Source organism: Gymnoscopelus braueri (assembly GCF_963280865.1).
Source record: "Gymnoscopelus braueri genome assembly, chromosome: 7".
NCBI classification, from domain to species: Eukaryota; Metazoa; Chordata; class Actinopteri; order Myctophiformes; family Myctophidae; genus Gymnoscopelus; species Gymnoscopelus braueri.
Window position 1 is genome coordinate 45,662,233 of NC_137608.1, and position 19,956 is coordinate 45,682,188.

The 19,956-nt window shown below is 41.4% G+C and overlaps 1 protein-coding gene across 1 annotated transcript in view; it reads right to left on the reverse strand.

Moving 5' to 3' along the window:
* The window catches only part of rtn4r (reticulon 4 receptor), an 81,059-nt gene that overhangs the window by 60,464 nt on the left and 639 nt on the right, over positions 1-19,956 (reverse strand). The window lies entirely within an intron of this gene.

A 19,956-nucleotide genomic window follows, 5' to 3' on the forward strand; every position in this document is an offset into this window, starting at 1 on the left:
CATGCATTAACCACTTTAGCCCTATCTTATACCTAGGCTATTTGAAAATAGCAGATCTACAAGCTCACAACGCGTCGCATCGCGACGTGTTGTGAGCTTGTAGATCTGCTATTTTCAAACATTTTAGTACTTTTGCTTTTGGTACTTTAAGTACATTTCGATACCAATGCTTTTGTACAGTACGCTAGTTCTGGTACGTTGAAAGATTTGAGTACTATTTGATACTGGAAGTATACTGTATTTGAGGCCAATACTTTTGCACTTAACACATTGGGTGCCAGAGGTTTATTAAAATATTATACGTTGAGTGCCTGCATTTCTTCCATCCACTTGCGTTATACGTTTCGTGCTGTGGAAGCCCCGACGCGGAAGTGCATGTAAACAAAGCGTGCGTGCGAGACGGCGGAGGGTCCCGACTAACGCCTGGAACAATAATATTTCTAACGCGATCCTCCATTGCAGCGTGATCGCCGATCGAAAACGGCTCGTTTCCACCACGTTAAAAAGAAATGGAGATATTAAGCTTTTAGTCAAGGAGATAACATTGAAAACGCCGACCGGAAGGATTTTTGACATGGAGCCAGATCCAGCCTCTTCTTCTCAGAAACTCCTTGGGTGATGTCAAAGTTTCGTTTTAGCGCCCCACGTGGCCCACATGTATAAAAATAGAATTGGGTCAAAAACGGTCCGGACCGTTTTCGGCACTTCTCGTTTGGATCCTCAAAAACGGTCCGGACCGTTTTTGGCATTCAATGTGTTAAAGAAAAAAATTGAACATACGTATTTTTACTTGTACTTCTTCCACCGCTGACCTACAGTACAGGGATAATTGCAGATGCTGGCCGACACAAGCATAAAGCTGTATTATCAGGGCAAGTTGTGATGTGCTTACACAGTGCACTGAACTGTCACCTCTCTGCAGGAGGAACTCGCTACGTGTCAACACACAGACAAAACTCGGCCGCCAAACACTGGTCCTGTTGCTGCAGGTGGTTTGGTAAAACTTCACGGCTGAAGAAGCAACGCATTGGAGTTTATCCAGGCGGAAAAGGAGAACCAAAACACTAGAGCAGGGAAAACGGCCACCTTTGACGTTCCGAAGAATGGCTGCCGTTCAGAGGGTCAGCAGCAGCTCGGCTGCCTTTTTCCTTACACTGTTGTGAAATGCCAGGACGACTTCCCCATTGTTCACGGGGAACAGTTCCTCGTTGACAGCAATGTTCATCCATCCACTTAACCAGTTTCAACCTGGCGTCCCTATTTTTGGGTCGTGTGATTATAGGTGACATTTTCAAAAATAGCTGAGCTTGTAGATCAACTATTTCTAAGTGCTCCTTTAACGCATTCAAAGCGGGAAAGCATCTGTGTGTCATTTTAGATTTCTTTGGCTATTCAAAAATAGAAGATATACAAGCTCGTAGCGCGGCACAGAGTGCCGCGCTACGAGCTTGTAGATCTGCTATTTTTGCATAATAATTTTGGAGGTCCTTGACATGAAAAAGTTTGAGCTCCACTGATATAGTAGTAACATACGTTTTTTTCGGAAAACAGTTAGGATTTAGAAGACATTTGTAGAATCCCCAGAAGCAAAGATTTGAGTTACAAATATTTGCTTTAAAGAATATATAAATATTCAAAGATTTGCACACATTTTCACGATTTTTCAAAAAAAAATAGCAGATCTACAAGCTCATAGCACAGCACTCGGTGATTCTATGAGCTTGTATATCTGCTATTTTTTTAGACAGCCAATTAAGAAATCTAAAAATGACACAGATATTTTCCCCAGTCTTAATGGATCAAATGGTTAAAGTGTTGATCAAAAGCCTATTTTTCTGGTCTTTGTGAATAAAAGGTATGGGGGGTATAAACACATGATTTGGCATTACTGTTGCTATCCAACCTCAAACAACAACGAATGACTGTGTCATGGGCGGGTCGTGTGCAATTTCAGAGCACGTTTATTTTCATTCTTGAATCTGGCTTGGATCAATGGAGCTATTATACCGTAGTATACTTTAAGTTCCTATTATGGTAAAAACTATTTTTTTTCCTCCAAGGTTTCAAAGAGAAAATACCATGACTTTTCTCTTTACTTATACATGTTTTACAATTATATTATCTTTAAAGAGGTGGTGCCATGTTTTTGCACTTTTTCAGTTTTTCATGTGTCTATGAGGTTGAGAGAACTTCATTAAGCCCCCCGGTGGTGTTTTTATGGCGTTTTATGTCTTCTCTGACTATTTGGAGTTTCTTCCTGGAGGCTGAAACCTTGAGGGTCAAACATGCCAATAGAGAAACAGCGCTTTAGTGACATCACAAAGCCATACCCTCCCCCTCATTATCATAACACAACAGGTGTGGGCATGAGGAGGAGGAGGGACTAGGACAGGTGGGTGGTGCTAAGGTGGTGGAGGAGGTGCTAAGGTGAGAACCAGGTATGCTTAATGAACTGGTGGGTGTGTCTACATAAAAACAACATTTTAACACTTACTGTACACTTTATTTTTGTTGAAAAAAATCCTTACATAATAATAATACCTTATGATCAGGTTTTAGGGTTGAAAAATATCATGGCACTCCATCTTTAAAATCATATTTTTTTGGCCAATTATTTAGAGGCTCACTTGCTAATAATATCCTCACGGCCCGCCAGTGGGCCCCGGCCCCACAGGTTCATTTGTGTGTTTCAGTCCTACACAGCTGTGAGGAGAGTGCTCAAAGGACAGAGCAGGGTGACACTGCAGTGGCTGACCGGTCAGCGCGAGTGACACAAAAAGGGCCACCGCACACTGAACTGTCACCGCCAGCGCTCTGCTGGCGGCAGGAACTCAACATGTCAAACATGGCCGCCGTACAGGGCTGCTGCAGATGGTATGTGGTGGAAAGTAACTAAGTACATGTACTCAAGTACTAAGTACAATTGTCAGGTATTTTTACTTTACCGGAGTATTTTCCGATTTTTGACACTTTTTCTACTCCACTACATCTCAGAGGCAAATATTGTACTTTTACTCCACGACAATTATTTGAAAATAGTATAAATAGAAAATAGTTAATCATTTTATACATTAACCGCTTCAGCTTCAACTTTGGCTATTTTCAAAAGATTTATATACATTTTAGATGTATGATAACTTGTGAAACAGGGCATTCTGCATAATGAGCACTTTTACTTTTGCGCTTTAAGTATATCTTGATGCCTATACTTTTGTACTTTTAATACATTTTGATTGTCGGACTTTTACTTGTAACAGATTGTTTCTACATTGCAGAGTTGCAGTGACCGGCAGCGGTTCCGGTATAGGAGACCCAAAGAGTCTCTTTTGTGTCTCCTACCGGAACCGCTGCCTACCGGTCCACTTGGTCATCAAATTATTGGCTTAGGAATGCGACGCAAACCAAAAAATATCCATGAATTCAAGTCTCCATGGGGTGACTAATCGATAGAAAAAAAAGTAATTTTGTAGGTGAAATATCCCTTTAAGTACAAAATGTCTCTTTCCACCACTGGCAGATGGTTTAGTAGAATTCACTGCCGAGGAGACACTGGCGTTGTTCCGGATGCAAAGGGAACAGAACACAGAGGGTGATAGCTGAAGCTCTAGTTGAATTTTCCATCACAGGTGTGATGGAAATAACAGGTGAGAGCCCTAAAACCAAATCACATTCTGAAGAAATCTAACTTGAATAGCCATACATATATAGATTTTTTTAAATCTCTGTTGTTATTCACATCCTCACTGTTTTGCCTGATTCACTGCCTTTTTTGCTTTTATTTTAATGTTTTATGTGTTTGCTTTATTGTTAAATTAGTTTTTTCTGTCATCGTATTCTTGCTCTGTAAAGCACTTTGAGCTGCATTTCATGTCATGAAAGGTGCTATACAAATAAAGTTTATTATTATATTTAATGACAAATGGTAATTCCATTGTGCAAATTGTGTGATTATCGTTGGATTTTTCTGAAGTACTGTAGTATAGTATAGTTAGAAGGCCAAAAAGGCATTTTGATTAAGGGCCCGTACACACTGCAGGAGATTGGGTCCGAGATTGCTGTCGCCGACATTTTTTGGCGCTCGCCGACAAAACCTCCCGATCTGACGCAGATCGGCCTTTGATCTGCGAGATAATGCTCGCTCTGTGTGAAAGGTTCCGCGAGACGATGTGGCCGCGATTATCCGCTCTGCGACGGCTTTCCGACCGTTTTCAGATAACTACCATGTTAGATATTCAGCTCTGTCCCAGACAGAAGATCGGACAGTATCATACATTATGAAAGGGTCTGCGAGGAGATCCACGCTACAGCCAATGAGAGCACATTACAGCCACCGTGGCCAGGGGAGCGTCGCTGGATCTGACCACAACAAACAGTCCCTACCGCAATATTACCGTCCAGTCCTGTATTAAGTTAACATTATAAAACAAAATGAGAGAGTGAGCGAGCCTGGTGGGCTGTTTATTTTAGAGGAATTGTACAGAGACAGAGAGAGAGACAGAGAGTGAGAGCAAGAGCGAGCTCTGTGTGTGTGTGAGTGTGCAGCATGTGCACGCTGTTATGAACAGCGTTGCCAGATGTTGCGAGAGAAACAAGCAACCAGGTCTATGAAAACAAGCCCAAGAAAAGGCCACTTGAGCACTTTAAACCTATTTACAAATACATTGGATATTTGAAAATAGCCGATCTACAAGCTCACAACGCGTCGCAGCTATTTTCAAATAAAAATCTTGAGAAAATTGTGGAATATTTTCCAAATCCACACAAATCTTGTATGGGGGTCAGTGGATGGCACAACATATTTACAGAAGGGGGGTCTGCGGACAAATACATATTATGTGTTGTTTAAACCACTGGTTTAAACAACATTAGGAAACAAGGCCAAATAAGCAACTACACAAATAAGCCCAAAAAATGCACCCCGCAACAACCAATATTTACAAGCAACTCTACAGAAAAACAAGCCCAAAGTCGCTTATAATAAGCGGACATGGCAACGCTGTCACTGACGGCTTCTGCGCACTTGACTGCGAGAGAGGGAGAGAGGGAGAGAGAGAGAGAGAGAGAGAAAGAGCGAGAGAGGGAGACGGAGAGGGAGAGAGGCATATCACGGGATATGTCGATTAAAATGAATTGGAATAAACTCAAATGTATGTATTGGGTCTGACTCTGGAGATAGCATTCTAGTGAACTATCCTACAGTGTGTCAGCCCTTGTCGGGGATCAATCCTGTTGTGAAGACCACAACGATATTATGACAGCCGATTTCAAGAAATAAACTCCTGCAGTGTGTTATGCTTAACGATCAGATGACCCCCCGACCACTTTAAGGTCTTCCAGTCTGTACCTGCCTTAAGACTATGGACATTAGGAACAGTCCTCGTCCTGGCACCATGAGGCAGGCCCCATGGCACAGCCTTTTCCAAGAGTCCATAACATTGATGGAGAACAGACATGGAGAATACAATTCCACCACATTGTTCTGAAGCAGAAGCTGTCGAGCAGTCGCATTTTACTGTTATGCAATGTTATTTTCATGAAAGCCAAATGCTATCTTCCCTTCACAATATATCCACACGCCTGATTTAGAAAAGATGTTGTTGTTTATCAACCTTGGCAGGTTTATCAGGAGGGTTATGGAGATTCACAACTTGAAGTCACTGGTGCCACAGCCGGGGGAAAACAAGCTACTGAGTACATAGACCCTATTTTATCACTGAGTATATGTGGCTTTCACGCGCACGCACGCACCCACGCACGCAAGTACAAACATATTTCTTCTCCGTCAACGTGCACCATTTTACAGACCTTGAATAGTTGCTGGCAATGTGGTCGTTGAAAACATTGATTCAAATTATGGTCTGAACATTTGGACAATAAACCACGGGTCATTACTTTATACTTGACTAATTGTATGATTACATTGCAGGTTATTTGAAGCAGCTTGCCGATTAGATGTCGAATTTTCCCATCCCTGTTTTTCAGGTGCAGTTTTTTCTCAGTAGAGTGGGCAATAAAAACAAGGGGCAACTCATTGTACCTTTAAATTGCAGGGGAGAGCATACATGTACCTATTTCATGGGTATTTCTCTTCATTCGTGGGTGATGGGGGATGCTATATTTACTACATGTAGCTCTTGAAAATATGGCCTAGCTCCTAAATCCCAGCGTGAGTCAGTGTGTGCAGCGGGGGATTTAACAGTGTGTGTGTGTGTGTGTGTGTGTGTGTGTGTGTGTGTGTGTGTGTGTGTGTGTGTGTATGTATACGTGTGTGTGTGTGTGTTCTTGTATTACTATTCTTGTGAGGGCCATATGTCTCCACAAGTATACCGTTTAGTATTATTGTCCTGGTCCTCACAAAGGAAATGGTTGTTTTATGCTTTAAAATGTTTTTGTTTTGAGTCAGGCGTACAATTAGGTTGGGTTCAGAATTAGGATTAGACCTTTAGAGGTTAGGTTTAGGTGTTGTGGTTGAAGTTATGCCGATTTGCCACCGGAAAATTGCAGATCTACAAGCTCACAACGGTAGAGATCGGCTATTTTCAGCTTCAGGTTTATAGGGTTAAAAATGAGACCAAAAAAATGACAATCATAAAACCAGTGTCCTGTAAAATGTTGATGTCCTCACAAGTATAGTTGGGGTGTGTGTGTGTGTGTGTGTGTGTGCGTGTGTGTGTGTGTGTGTGTGTGTGTGTGTGTGTGTGTGTGTGTGTGTGCGTGTGCGCGTGCGTGCATGCGGGGGGGAGCATGTGTTTGCATCCTGTACATGGGCATGTGTGGTGAGAGGAAAGTAGATGAGAGGCGTCACATATTGTCGCTGTCCGGAGGAAACCTTGTATGTTAGAAAACCGCTACTTTTCAGGAAATGGAAAATAAAAAATCCTACGTACCAATGGACCCAATGTATTAGTGCCTCTTGTCAATACTTTTCATTGGCTAAATAGCCTACTTTCATTGGCTAAATAAAACACACAGACAAAAAACAAACATCAAAATAGATGACGTGTTGCGATGCGTGTTGTGAGCTTGCAAATAGATCATTTCCGTTACCGTAGCACAACACTGTCATACAACATACAACATGTGGCATGAAAATAGAGTATGGACATACTGTACAAGGCTTCTGCCCGACAGCAATGACACCAGTGGTGGAAGAAGATACTCAGATATTTTACTTAAGTAGCAATACCACAATATAAGTATACTCTACAAGTAAAAGGCCTGTGTTCGAAATGTTACTTGAGTAGAAGTACCAAAGTATTGTCATCAAAATATACTTAAAGTACCAAAAGTAAAAGTACAAAAATGTTTGAAAATAGCCGATCTACAAGCTCACAACGCGTCGCGAGCTTGTAGATCGGCTATTTTCAAATAGCCTTGGTATAGAATAGGGCTAAAGTGGTTAATGTATGTTTTATAATATAATCTATATCTGCAAAGTAACTAGTAACTAAAGTTTTCAAATAATTGTAGTGGAGTAAAAGTATAATATTTGCCTCTGAAATGTAGTGGAGTAAAAGTACTGAAAATTGGAAACACTCCAGTAAAGTGAAAATACCTCAACATTGTACTTAAGTACAGTACTTGAGTACATCTACTTAGTTACTTTACACCACTGCCTTTTTCAGTGCATCACCTGTCCTATGAGACATGGTAAGGTGATGGTAAGGTGATGGACCATATATGGCACCATCCATATAACCATTAGTTAGTAAATGTACTCAGTTACTTTACACCACTGAATGACATTTATCTGCGGTGTTAGTGCGCTGCCTATTCATGCGAGGGCTTCTAAAGGTATGGTGGGAATGGAATTCAATATGCTAATGCTTTCCAATGGGAGTGACGGACAGGGGAAAACATAACCTGCCAATTAGCCATGGCGCAACCAACCGCCCAAAGGTTCATCATAAACCAACGTTAACTGTTCCGCACGACAAGGCGTGAGACGTATCATAACAAAATGTCACCGGTAGTTTCACAAATTACCCAGTTATATGTCAATAAAGTTAACCTCTGTTGACTTAATGACAGCAGGTTGAGTTACATTTATTTGGCATCAGTTATACATCTCAATGAATTACCAGATGTTTCCAGGTGTTCAGTGATTTTTTATGGCATGTATGGCATTTATGGCACCATAGAGACACCCTCATAAAGGGCACATGTTTGAAAGTGGAAGCCTCAGCCCAGGAAAAAGATCATTTTCTTTCTTTATTTTTATTAAAATTAAATTCACCCTGAGCCATACCAAAGTAGCAAAGTGTGTTGGAATTAGGTGGGTCATGGGCTTAAGGCAGATAATTACTCATTATCTCCTCGTGCATGTCTTATTTTACACACTATAAGCTATAGGTGTCTCTCAATAAGCCCTAATTAAAGCCAGAATAGTTACTGTCCTAGGTGCTTATGCTTAAGTAATGGTTATTGCTGTGTAAGTGATATCAGAATTATAGTTAATACAATAAAATAAAAAAAAGTCATTAAAACACATATGCTCCCCATTCTAAAGTATAGATTCTAGCTTTCACTTAAAACATATGAAAGCACAAACAGGTTCTTAAGTCCAAAGCTGCAAGCATTTCACACCTAGTAAAGTAGTAGAACACATATTTACAACCGTTTTTACAACCCATTTTAAAGTGATTGACCATACCCTGAATACACAAAGGCAAAGAGTTTGAGAAACACAGACATTTATTTAACAAGAGCACTGGCAGGAATAACCCCCCCATCCCCAACACAGGAGAGTAACTACACGCCCCATACTGACCAGAGGATGTGAAGGGTTTCATTCAGGTGAAAATACTTCCTTAAAGTTAATACATACTGTACAACAATTGTACAGAAACACCCTAACTAACAACTTATAGTCTATTGAATAATGTATGCAATTAATATGTATACCTTAAAGAGGTGGTGCCATGGTTTTGCACTTTTTCTGTTTTTCATGTGTCTATGAGGTTGATAGAACTTCATTAAGCCCCCTGGTGGTGTTTTTATGGTGTTTTATGTCTTCTCTGACTATTTTGAGTTTCTACCTGGAGGCTGAAACCTTGAGGGTCAAACGTGCCAATAGAAAAACAGCGCTTTAGTGACATAGTAAAAACATACCCTCCCCCTCATTATCATAACACAACAGGTGTGGGCATGAGGAGGAGGAGGGACTAGGACAGGTGGGTGGTGCTAAGGTGGTGGAGGAGGTGCTAAGGTAAGAACCAGGTATACTTAATGAACTGGAGGCGTGTCCACATAAAAACATGATTTTAACAATTTCTGTACACTTTTTTGAAAAAAATCCTCCTCCTAGTATAACCATAATACCTGATGATTATGTTTTAGGGGGGGGGGAATCACTGAAAATCACGGCACCCGTCTTTAAAAGAAAGTCTTACACTGTCTTTAAAACAAGAATTCTGTGTATTCAGGGCAAAATAACTTTTATTTCAACATAACCTGGTGGGAATAGAAGGATTTGTCAAGTAGGGGGTGTACATAACACACACACGCACACGCACACATAAATAAGTTGAAAAGGAACTTCAAAAACAGTCTTGCACTGATTTCTTGACAGGCGTTGTTGTCTTGTATGCATTTTGAATGCCTCACCATACCTCCTGTTAACAATACCTCCACCTAGCTACGATGCCACGGCTGTGCTCAGGGACATCCGAGTGAATCAGGTTCCACTCTCAGGCGTCTCAGGGGCCCAAAGTAGGTTACTCTTATTAAAATGCAAATCTGACAAGTGTGCTCCATCGGCACACTCTCCCTTTGTCCCTGCAGTGTGTTCTGAATCCAGTCTCTCTCCCCTCCTCCATGTGTGTCTCTCTCTTTGTCTTTCTCACATATTCTATCTCTTTCTCTCTCTCATGCTCCCCTTTCTCCTTGGACCGCATGCATATACCTCATCTCTCATCATTCCGTCTTCACTCAGGTGTAAATGCTGATTATCTTGTGTAGATATCAGGGCTACGGCAAATTAAATGTGACCGCAGCTACCCCTGCCAGGACATCCATTATAATGATATCTGTAATCTGTGCTGGGCCCACGGGAGGCAGGGCGGAGGAGGGGATAGATAGACGGTGGGATGACGGTGGAAAGGAGGGGAGGGGGGGGGGGGGGGGGGGGGTGGGACTGAATATGGATCAGGTGCCTGGCAAGAAAGCTAGCGGCGGCTATGGATTTTTCCTCAAATGATCAGGTTCAACATTGGAACCACAGGGCCATATGTCACCCGCTGGTTTAAATCCCACGGAGAGGCCATGTCCGCCCGAGTACGGGCCCCGGGGCCGTCCGTGGGGACTGACATCCCAGCCCCGGGGTCACGAACCTGTGTGTGTTTACGCCGAGTTGAATTGCGGCCGTCCGCCCCGGAGCTTGTCTGTGTGTCTGTCCCTTTTGTTTTGTAACATTTGGAGAAAATATAAACGGATACATCCCATGGATTCCCTTTATCGCCTATTCCAGGGGGAGTGCGATGGGAGAATTATTGATCTGATGGGAGGGGGGAAAGGGGGGGGGGATTGTATTGCAACTGCATCATAAGTGTCTGTGTCGTTGCAGCTTTGCTCCTTTTTTTGCATAACCTCTAATCAGGGAACGGAGCTTGTTTTCACTCGCCCGTGCATGTTCGCAGCAAACTCTATCATCACAGCAATTAACTCCAGTAGAGGGAGATGAGCTCTGCCAACACTCCATCTCTGAGCTGTAAACAAATTATGCTGAGAGTTCCTGACTCTGTGTGTGTGTGTGTGTGTGTGTGTGTGTGTGTGTGTGTGTGTGTGTGTGTGTGTGTGTGTGTGTGTGTGTGTGTGTGTGTGTGTGTGTGTGTGTGTGTGTGTGTGTGTGTGTGTGTGTATACTTGTGAGGACCAAGTATAGTAGAATCTGAAGAAATATACATTGTAAGGACCGTTTTTCTGGTCCTCACAAGACAAATGGTTGTTTTATAGAACACAAAAACATTTTTTAGAGATACGTTTACAACTAAAAAAACATTCAGGTCAGGATTTGACATTTAGAGCTTAGGTTTAGGGATTGGAAATAGAGTTAAACATGATTTATATACTTAGTTGCTCGCCAGTGTCATGCGCCGAAAAATAGCTGATCTATAAGCTCAAGTTGTGGGCTTGTAGATGTGCTGTTTTTCGGCTTTAGGCTTACGTTTAAAAATGGCATTTTATTTTAAATGGCATTCATAACATGGCTGTCCCAAAGTGTTGATGGCCTCACAAGTATAGTAATACAAACGTGTGTGCATTTGTGAGTGTGTGCGTGTGCATGCGTGCACATGTGTGAAACGAAATAGTTTGAAACCAATCTGACAGTCCCACCGCGCTTTCTTCTCGGTTCCTCAGCCAGCAGATACACTCAGGGGTTTCATGAGTATCTGCCAAAGGTTCAGCTATACCATCTGATTATAGTCAGGGGTGGACAAAGTGCTCAATCCCAGTGCTTGGGTCAAACCAACCATGGACACCAGGTTGAAAGTGTTAAACTGGTACAATTAGCGTATGAATTTAACCCATTAAGACCTGAGGCGATTCTTAAAAATGTTTTCTAAATCCTAACAGTTTTTTCAAAAAAATCTAAACTTTTTTTTTTTTCAAGATTTTTCAAAAATAGCAGATCTACAAGCTCATAGCGCGGCACTCGGTGCCGCGCTATGAGCTTGTATATGTGCTATTTTTGAATAGCCAAAGAAATATAAAGTGATACAGATGCGTTCCAGGTCTTAATGGGTTAATTTGTATTAAAAAAAGAAAGAAATGCCCTCGATGAGGGTGTCTCTATGGTGTCATAAATGCCATACATGCCATAAAAATCACTGAACACCTGGAAACATCTTGTAATTCATTAAGATGTAAGTGATGCCAAATAAACGTAAATTCAACCTGCTGTCATTAAGTCAACAGTTAGTTAAGTTAATTTTATTGACATATAACTGGGTAATTTGTGAAACTACCGGCGACATTTGTTATGATACGTCTCACGCCTTGTCGTGCGGAACAGTTACGTTGGTTTTTTGATGAACCTTTGGGCGGTTGGTTGCACCATGGCTAATTGGCAGGTTATGTTTCCCCGTGTCCGTCACTCCCATTGGAAAGCATTAGCATATTGAATTCCGTTCCCACCATACCTTTAGAAGCCCTCGCATGAATAGGCAGCGCACTAACACCGCAGATAAATGTCATTCAGTGGTGTAAAGTAACTAAGTACATTTACTAGCTAACTAAGTACCGTACTTAAGTAGAATTTTGAGGTATTTTCACTTTACTGGAGTGTTTCCAATTTTCAGTACTTTTACTTCTACTCCACTACATCTCAGAGGCAAATATTATACTTTTACTCCACTACAATTATTTGAAAACTTTAGTTACTAGTTACTTTGCAGATATAAATCGTTATATTACAAACATACATTAACCACTTAAGCCCTATTCTATATCTTGTACAGTACTATTAATACAGGAATATTAACTTTAAGGAAGTAGTTTCACCTGAATGAAACCCTTCACATCCTCTGGTCAGTATGGGGCGTGTAGTTACTCTCCTGTGTTGGGGATGGGGGGTTATTCCTGCCTGTGCTCTTGTTAAATAAATGTCTGTGTTTCTCAAACAACTCTTTGCCTTTGTGTATTCAGGGTATGGTCAATCACTTTAAAATGGGTTGTAAAAACAGTTGTAAATATGTGTTATACTTCTTTACTAGGTGTGAAACGCTTGCAGCTTTGGACTTAAGAACCTGTTTGTGCTTTTATATGTTTTAAGTGAAAGCTAGAGCCTACTTTAGAATGGGGAGCATAGTGTTTTAATGACTTTTTTATTTTATTGTATTTAAAAAAAAATAAGATGGGGGGGGTATTAACTATAATAATAATCACTTACACAGCAATAACCATTCATTAAGCATAAGCACCTAGGACAGTAACTATTCTTGCTTTAATTAGGGCTTATTGAGAGAAACCTATATCTTATAGTGTGTAAAATAAGACATGCACAAGGAGATAATGAGTAATTCTCTGCCTTAAGCCCATGACCCACCTAATTCCAACACACGTTGCTGCTTTGGTATGGCTCAGTGTATGGGCATGTAGAAGGCAGGGTTATGGAAATATATCAATGGGATTGGTATTTAAGATACTCAAAGGGACAATGCCCTCAATACCTGTCTAACTACTTGGTGGTCCCCAGCTAAATGAGATAGTTAGGAACCAAATGTACCCTTATGGGTCTGTAACTCTTGAGAGTGTACACATGGAACCAAATGGACCCTAACAGGTCCATTTGGTTCCATTTGTACACTCTCAGAGCTAAATTAACGTTGATTTTACAATACAAATTGGGGTCCCAGAGATGTTATTAAAGGGATATTTCACTTTCAAAAAAACTTTTGGTCATTTTATCGTCTACTCAGGCTTTTGTGAGCCCCCCAGACAGTTTTTAAGTTGCTAGATTTAGTATTTAGATATTTGATATTCATTTTATCAGACACGCCCCCTTCCTATACAAACCCATTATAACTTCAAACTCCATTTTAACCCGTTAGATTCATCAAAAACACCCGTCCTTGGTTCTGCTGACTCACCCTGCCCTCCTAATACGTGAGGGGGGCGTGTTTTTTCGCTAACTTTTTTCATTTATTTTATTTAATTTTTTTAATGTATTAATTTTTTTTTCATTTTCCAAAATAAATATTAAAAATAAATGAAAAAAGTTATCGAAAAAACACGGCCCCCTCACGCATTAGGATGGCAGGGTGAGTCACCAAAGCCAAGGACGGGTGTTTTTGATGAATCTAACGGGTTAAAAATGAAGTTTGAAGTTATAATGGGTTTGTATAGGAAGGGGGCGTGTCTGATAAAATGAATATCAAATATCTAAATAATGAATCAAGCAACTTAAAAACTGTCTGGGGGGCTCACTAAAGCCTGAGTAGACGATAAAATTAGCAAAAGTTTTTTTGAAAGTGAAATATCCCTTTAAATGGGGGTCTGTAGCCCTAATGCATGTCAAACTGGAGGTCCTTGAAATTAAAATGGTTGAAAATCACTGCTAGAGCCGTAAAAATCTTCTCTTATGAGGGTCCTTGGCAAATGTTTTCAAATGGGGGGTCCGCGGGCTACTAAGTGTCAATTTCGGGGGTCCTTGACATGAAACAGGTTAAAAACCACTGCATTAAATGAATGTCAATCACTGGTTGGTTTGTTTCAAAACTGAAAAAACATCTATCAGGAGACCACAAGGGGAGGTAAATGTAAATTCCCATCCGTTGTTTTTCCTTTTCCTCCTTTGTACATAAAGTATTTGTATTTGTTGACGACATGTATTATTATGTGAAAAATGGTATACTATGTTGATGAATTGAATACATGATCAGAATGGAAACAAGTCCCCAGGACTTTTGTTGTGTTATCCTTTTACCCGTAATGTCTGACTGTACCATGTGCTGTTCACATTTATGACTAATAAAGCATTGAACCAATCAATCAATCAATGACTAATACAGAACTAAGGAATGACCAGTGGTGGAAAAAGTACTCAAATGTTTTACTTAAGTAAAAGTATTAATACTGCAATGAAGAAGTACTCTGTTGCAAGTAAAAGTCCGGAATTAAAGATTTACTTGAGTAAAAGTACAAATGTATTGTTATGAAAATGTACTTAAAGTACCAAAAGTTAAAGTACTAAAATATTTGAAAATAGCAGATCTACAAGCTCACAACGCGTCGCATTGCGACGCGTTGTGAGCTTGTAGATCGGCTATTTTCAAATAGCTTTGATATAAAACAGGGCTAACATGGTTAATGTAGTTTTATAATATAATAATTCATATCTGCAAAGTAACTAGTAACTTAAGTTTTCAAATAATTGTAGTGGAGTAAAAGTACAATATTTGCCTCTGCGATGTAGTGGAGTAGAAGTAAAAGTATAGACAATTGGAAATACTCCAGTAAAGTGTGTAAATACTTGAGTAAATGTACTTTGTGAATACACTTTACACCACTAGGAATGACTAATACTGCTAATAAGTGACTAATTGATGAATGTGTAACTTAAAAAGTGTTAATCAAGGGCTGGCTTTGTGTAATGTGGTTGTCATTTGTCACTGAGTTGACTCATTCTACAACGTGCTTTATTCTACAACCCCAGTTAGAGCCCCAGTTTAAGCAAACTGAAATATGCAGCCACCCAAATCAGCATAACGCTATTTGTACTCCCAATATAAACAGCTGTTCATGCAAGTCACGAATGGTCTCTGAAGTGGTCCTTTTGAACTCTGCCTTGAATGAAGATAAATACTGTAAGGATGCCAGCGATGCATATTGTGGATCGAGGTGACCCCTTCGGCTGCCCAGCCCAATCAACAGGGTGCCAATAAGGCCTGGAAGAGATTCCTCATCAAAACTCCATCCTCCATCTGTCGAGTTCGCGCCGACTAACCACAACATCGAGCCCGAAATCTCTGAGAATGATCAGAAGGATTCCCAGAGACGGTCCATTTTCCAACACTAATGAGATCGGCACAGCCAAAAATACCCAGAGAACATTTATCTGTCTGGAAAAGATCTTAGGATCTGCCCACTTAAAAACCTTCAACCGATCACTCCACATTGTTCCTGCTCAAAGTGCTCTCAGTCGAGACCAGCTGCACGCCGGGATCTTTCAGGCCACGCGGAAGCGGGCCAATCAGGTCGTTTCTAAAATTAGAGGCTGGTAAGAAAATAGAAAAAATACATTCTCACCCAGAAGCATTCGTTGTCATCCGTGCACAGTGCTATACCTACAGCATGATGGATGGAGCCAATTTTTTGCTACCATATCGAGCTCACTCGCCATAGATCTATAGGATGTGCGAGGGCCTATACATTTCACAATGCTTCTCCTTTCAGGGTCAAATGGAGAAGACATAACGTGCCTTGCGTTTGATCAGTTACGCCAACTACTGTCTTGACGCTGTGATCAATGACATTGAGCCCAGTGTCGTGGATCTAGCCTGGCTACACTCTGGAGCTGCGCCGTACTGCAGCCGGCACGGAGCCGAGTGGAGCGGGGCTGAGTTATGAGCCTGACAAAGGCTCTGTTCAAGCGTCTAATTTAAGAGCGGCTCCTGCTCTGTCTAATTAACAATTTAGTAGGCCATCAGTCAGCCTCCTCATTGTGGAGCAATCAGTGTCAGGCACGTGCAAGGTATACCGGGCACATCCTTTCGAGCCTGCAACGAGAATCAGGCGGACGGACGACCATGCAACTTTCACGGAGCGTAGTATTGATAAAAGGAATGGCCATGGCCGGTTCCAAGGACAGAGAAAGAATGCTTAAGTGTCCACTGAAAAGCCGTGACTGAAAGCCCATATAGTGTGCGCTGGATTGAGATGGACGGCACGCCTGATAGATTAGCCAGCTGTATCCGTGCATGCCGGAACGCAGTAGTGCTTTATTGTTAATGGCATGCGAGGCAGGGGGAATCAACAGATGTGTGTTTGTGTTCCCTCAGTTGCGAGCTCGGTCGGCGCACATCGTATGAGTCAGGGTGAGAGTGAGGCTCTTATAAAGCATCTATCTACTGTACGAATCCAGCTGGTGAGTCATTTCGTGCCTTATGAGGTTCACTGGAGGTTATGAACGTCTCTACGAGGCGTAGGCACCTTTTAAAGGGTTATAATAGAGTTTTCGAATTGGATTCTTTTTTAAAGAGAGGTAAATAAATCCACCCACAAAGCCTCCACCCGCCGTGGCATTTCCAAAGTTGCATAACGCCAACCTCACCTGGTGCCTTATCAGATATTGGGCCCCTCCCGTACCCTTTTTTGGAGCACTGGTTTGATTTTCCGCTTGGTTTATTTGAGGGTGGGAGCGCGCAAATATATTCTCCCCCCCCCAAAAAAATATATATATAATTCTGACAGGGGTAGTAGCAGTGTGATGTTGACACAAATGTTTTGTTTAGTTTTCGTCATAGTCTTCAGTCATATTTTAGTCATCTGAAATGTTTTAGTTTTTGTCTAGTTTTAGCCAACTAAATATCATAAGATTATGGTCGACTAAATCTACAGTTGATTTAGTCGACTAAATGTATTTTGGCGGTGCCTTGATGGCGTCGTAATGGCTGATTTTACACTTGGTTGCATGCTGAAAATAGCCGATCTACAAGCTCACGACGCGTTGTGAGCTTGTAGATCTGCTATTTTCAGAGCGCAAACAACCCGAGCGCAACCAAACATAAAACGAATTGTCTTTTAGTTCTACTGGATCTCTGCTCCACTAGTCCCTCCCTACCATTTTAGTGTAGCTCTTATTTGTTGACGAAATTGCCAATTTAGTCTTGGTTTTAGTCATAGTAGCTTAGTTTTTATTTCGTTTTTATTTTGTTTTCGTCAATGAAAAAAGGTAGTCGACGAACATTTTTCGTCATAGTTTTAGTCGACGAAATCAACACTGGGTACACGTAATAACCCACAGGGAGGATTAGGGGCCGATAATCTGTGAGAATAGTCCATTCCATTTCTGCTGCGTTATTTTCCTTCTCTGTACTGTAGGCTACATATACCCCCTACCCCCCCCCCCCCCCCCTGAGCTTCCTGCTGCATAAACAAATAGAATTTTCTTCATTTATCCAATTAGTTCCTCTGTCTTGCTGATTAGTAGTGAAGGGCTAAGAGACTGGAATAACCTGAAGGGGACCCGTTTCAAGGATATCTATCCCCTGTGTTAGTGCATGTGAGCACACTGTGTGTGTGTGTGTGTGTGTGTGTGTGTGTGTGTGTGTGTGTGTGTGTGTGTGTGTGTGTGTGTGACTGACTGTGTGACATGTGTGCTTGCATCCACGCTGTATCTGCATTTATCTGCTTGTGTGTATGTGTGTGTATTGCGTGTGCACACATGCAGGTGTGCGTGTGTGTGTGTGTGTGTGTGTGTGTCACAATGTGCGCGTATAAACAATCGCAGCGCTATACTGGAGGGGCTGGGCCAATTAAAAAGACGCCCCTGAAGGAGCCGGGGCTCATCAGCATGCTGGGAACGTCCCAGATCCTCTCTCTCAGATAAGGCTCCGTTTATTCTCTAGTCGTACAGCAGGCGTTGCGCGACGAAGATAGCAGATCTACAAGCTCACGATGCGTCGTGATGCGTCGTGAGCTTGTAGAGCTGCTATTTGTTTTGGCTCGCTGCGGCCATTTTCCACTAACAAATCCATTTCTCCATAATAGTCAAGACAGACACAAGCCTTCCCTCATGTCTGTTGCTGCCCCCCCCCCCCACCACCCATCCACCCATCCACCCATGCATCCATCATATTAACACCTGAGATGGCAGGGAGTGATACACTTTAACTATTAACTAAAGAACAAATGCTTAGATGTCAGACAGGGAGATAAAAGGTAGGCAAGATGAAATTCGCTCCCTCCCTCCCTCCCTCCCACCCCCCCACCCCTCTTTCACTCCTTCCTTTTGTACTATTTTTTTTTCTCTTTCTAAGCCATTTCATGCCATCCCTTGTTAGGGATCGCATGGATATTTTGCCTTCACGTTGAAACCTTTTGCGTGCCCTTTTGATATTACACCATCCAAATTTCTTGTAGACGTGCTGGAAGTAGTTGCCCTTTACTTGCTTTCCATTTTTAATAGCTCCCTTTCTTCTGGAACTGTCCCTGATTATCTTAAGATTGCTCGTGTTCAGCCGGTTATCAAACACGCCGGTCTTGACCCAGCCATTTGTAACAATTACAGGCCAAATTTCTAATTTGGCAGTTGTTTCAGCTATTCAGGGGAAAGACGAGTCTCTTTACAACCTCTGGCTAGCCGTGAAAGACAATAATTTATTCTGAGTGGATTTTGAAAGCATGACAATATTGAGACTGAACTTATTAGAGTCACAATCAAATGATCTTTTTAATGAATGCTGACAATGGTGAGGGTTCCATACTTGTTTTGTTGGACTGGAGTGCCGCATTTGACACCATTGATCATAATATTATAGATTATTAATAGATTACTGCTTTGCAGTGGTTTACATAACATTTGTCAAATCTTAGGTTTGTTTTCCCTGCCTCCCCTATAACTTGGAGTGCCCCAAGGACAGGTACTCCAAAAGGTGCAACATAAAAATGTTAAATACAATCAATATTAAATGTAGTTTACTGTCTAGCAGATATGAAAGACCGGATGTCAAATATTTTTCTTTCAATCGAACGAACTGAAGAATTATAGTTTTGTAATTGGCCCAGATAATGTAGCTACATTCTCACATTCAAGTCATCTTGGTCTTTTATCCAACAAATGTCAGGTCTTTGCCAAAAGCCTTGGTGTCTTATTTGATCCTGGGCTAAACTTTGAGAAGCATGTTATCAAACATGTAGGAATATATCCAGGATGAGATCACTTCTGAGTTTTAAAGACATCAAAAATATTCATACATGTTTTATTTCTTTGTGCCTTGACTGTTGAAATGGTATTTTAACACGTCTTCAGGTGAAAAAAAAGGGGGGGGGGAACACTCAAAAGGCTCCAAATTATGCAATGCAATGTGGCTATAAGATTTTAACTAAAACCAGGAGAATTTAACATGATTACTGCCACTTTAACTTCCCTACACTGACTACAGTTTTAGGATTGATTTGAGATTTTACTGATGGCTTCTAAGGCACTTCATGGCCTGGCCCTTAACTACATGTATTAGAGATATTAACCCCTTATGAGCCAGTGTGCAGCCTGAGGTCCTCAGGTAGGAACCTGCTGGTTGTTCCTGAGTGGAGGCTGAAGACAAAGGGTGACGGGGGCTCCTCGACTGTGGAATGGCCTGCCCGAGGAACCCAGGCTGATAAATCACTTCGTAAAACACACTTTAATGAAAAGCCATCCTTTCTATAATTCAAAATGTCTTAATTGTAGGCCATTGTTTGATTCTCTTAATGTTTTATTTCTCTACGCACTACATATTTGATGTTGCATATTTCA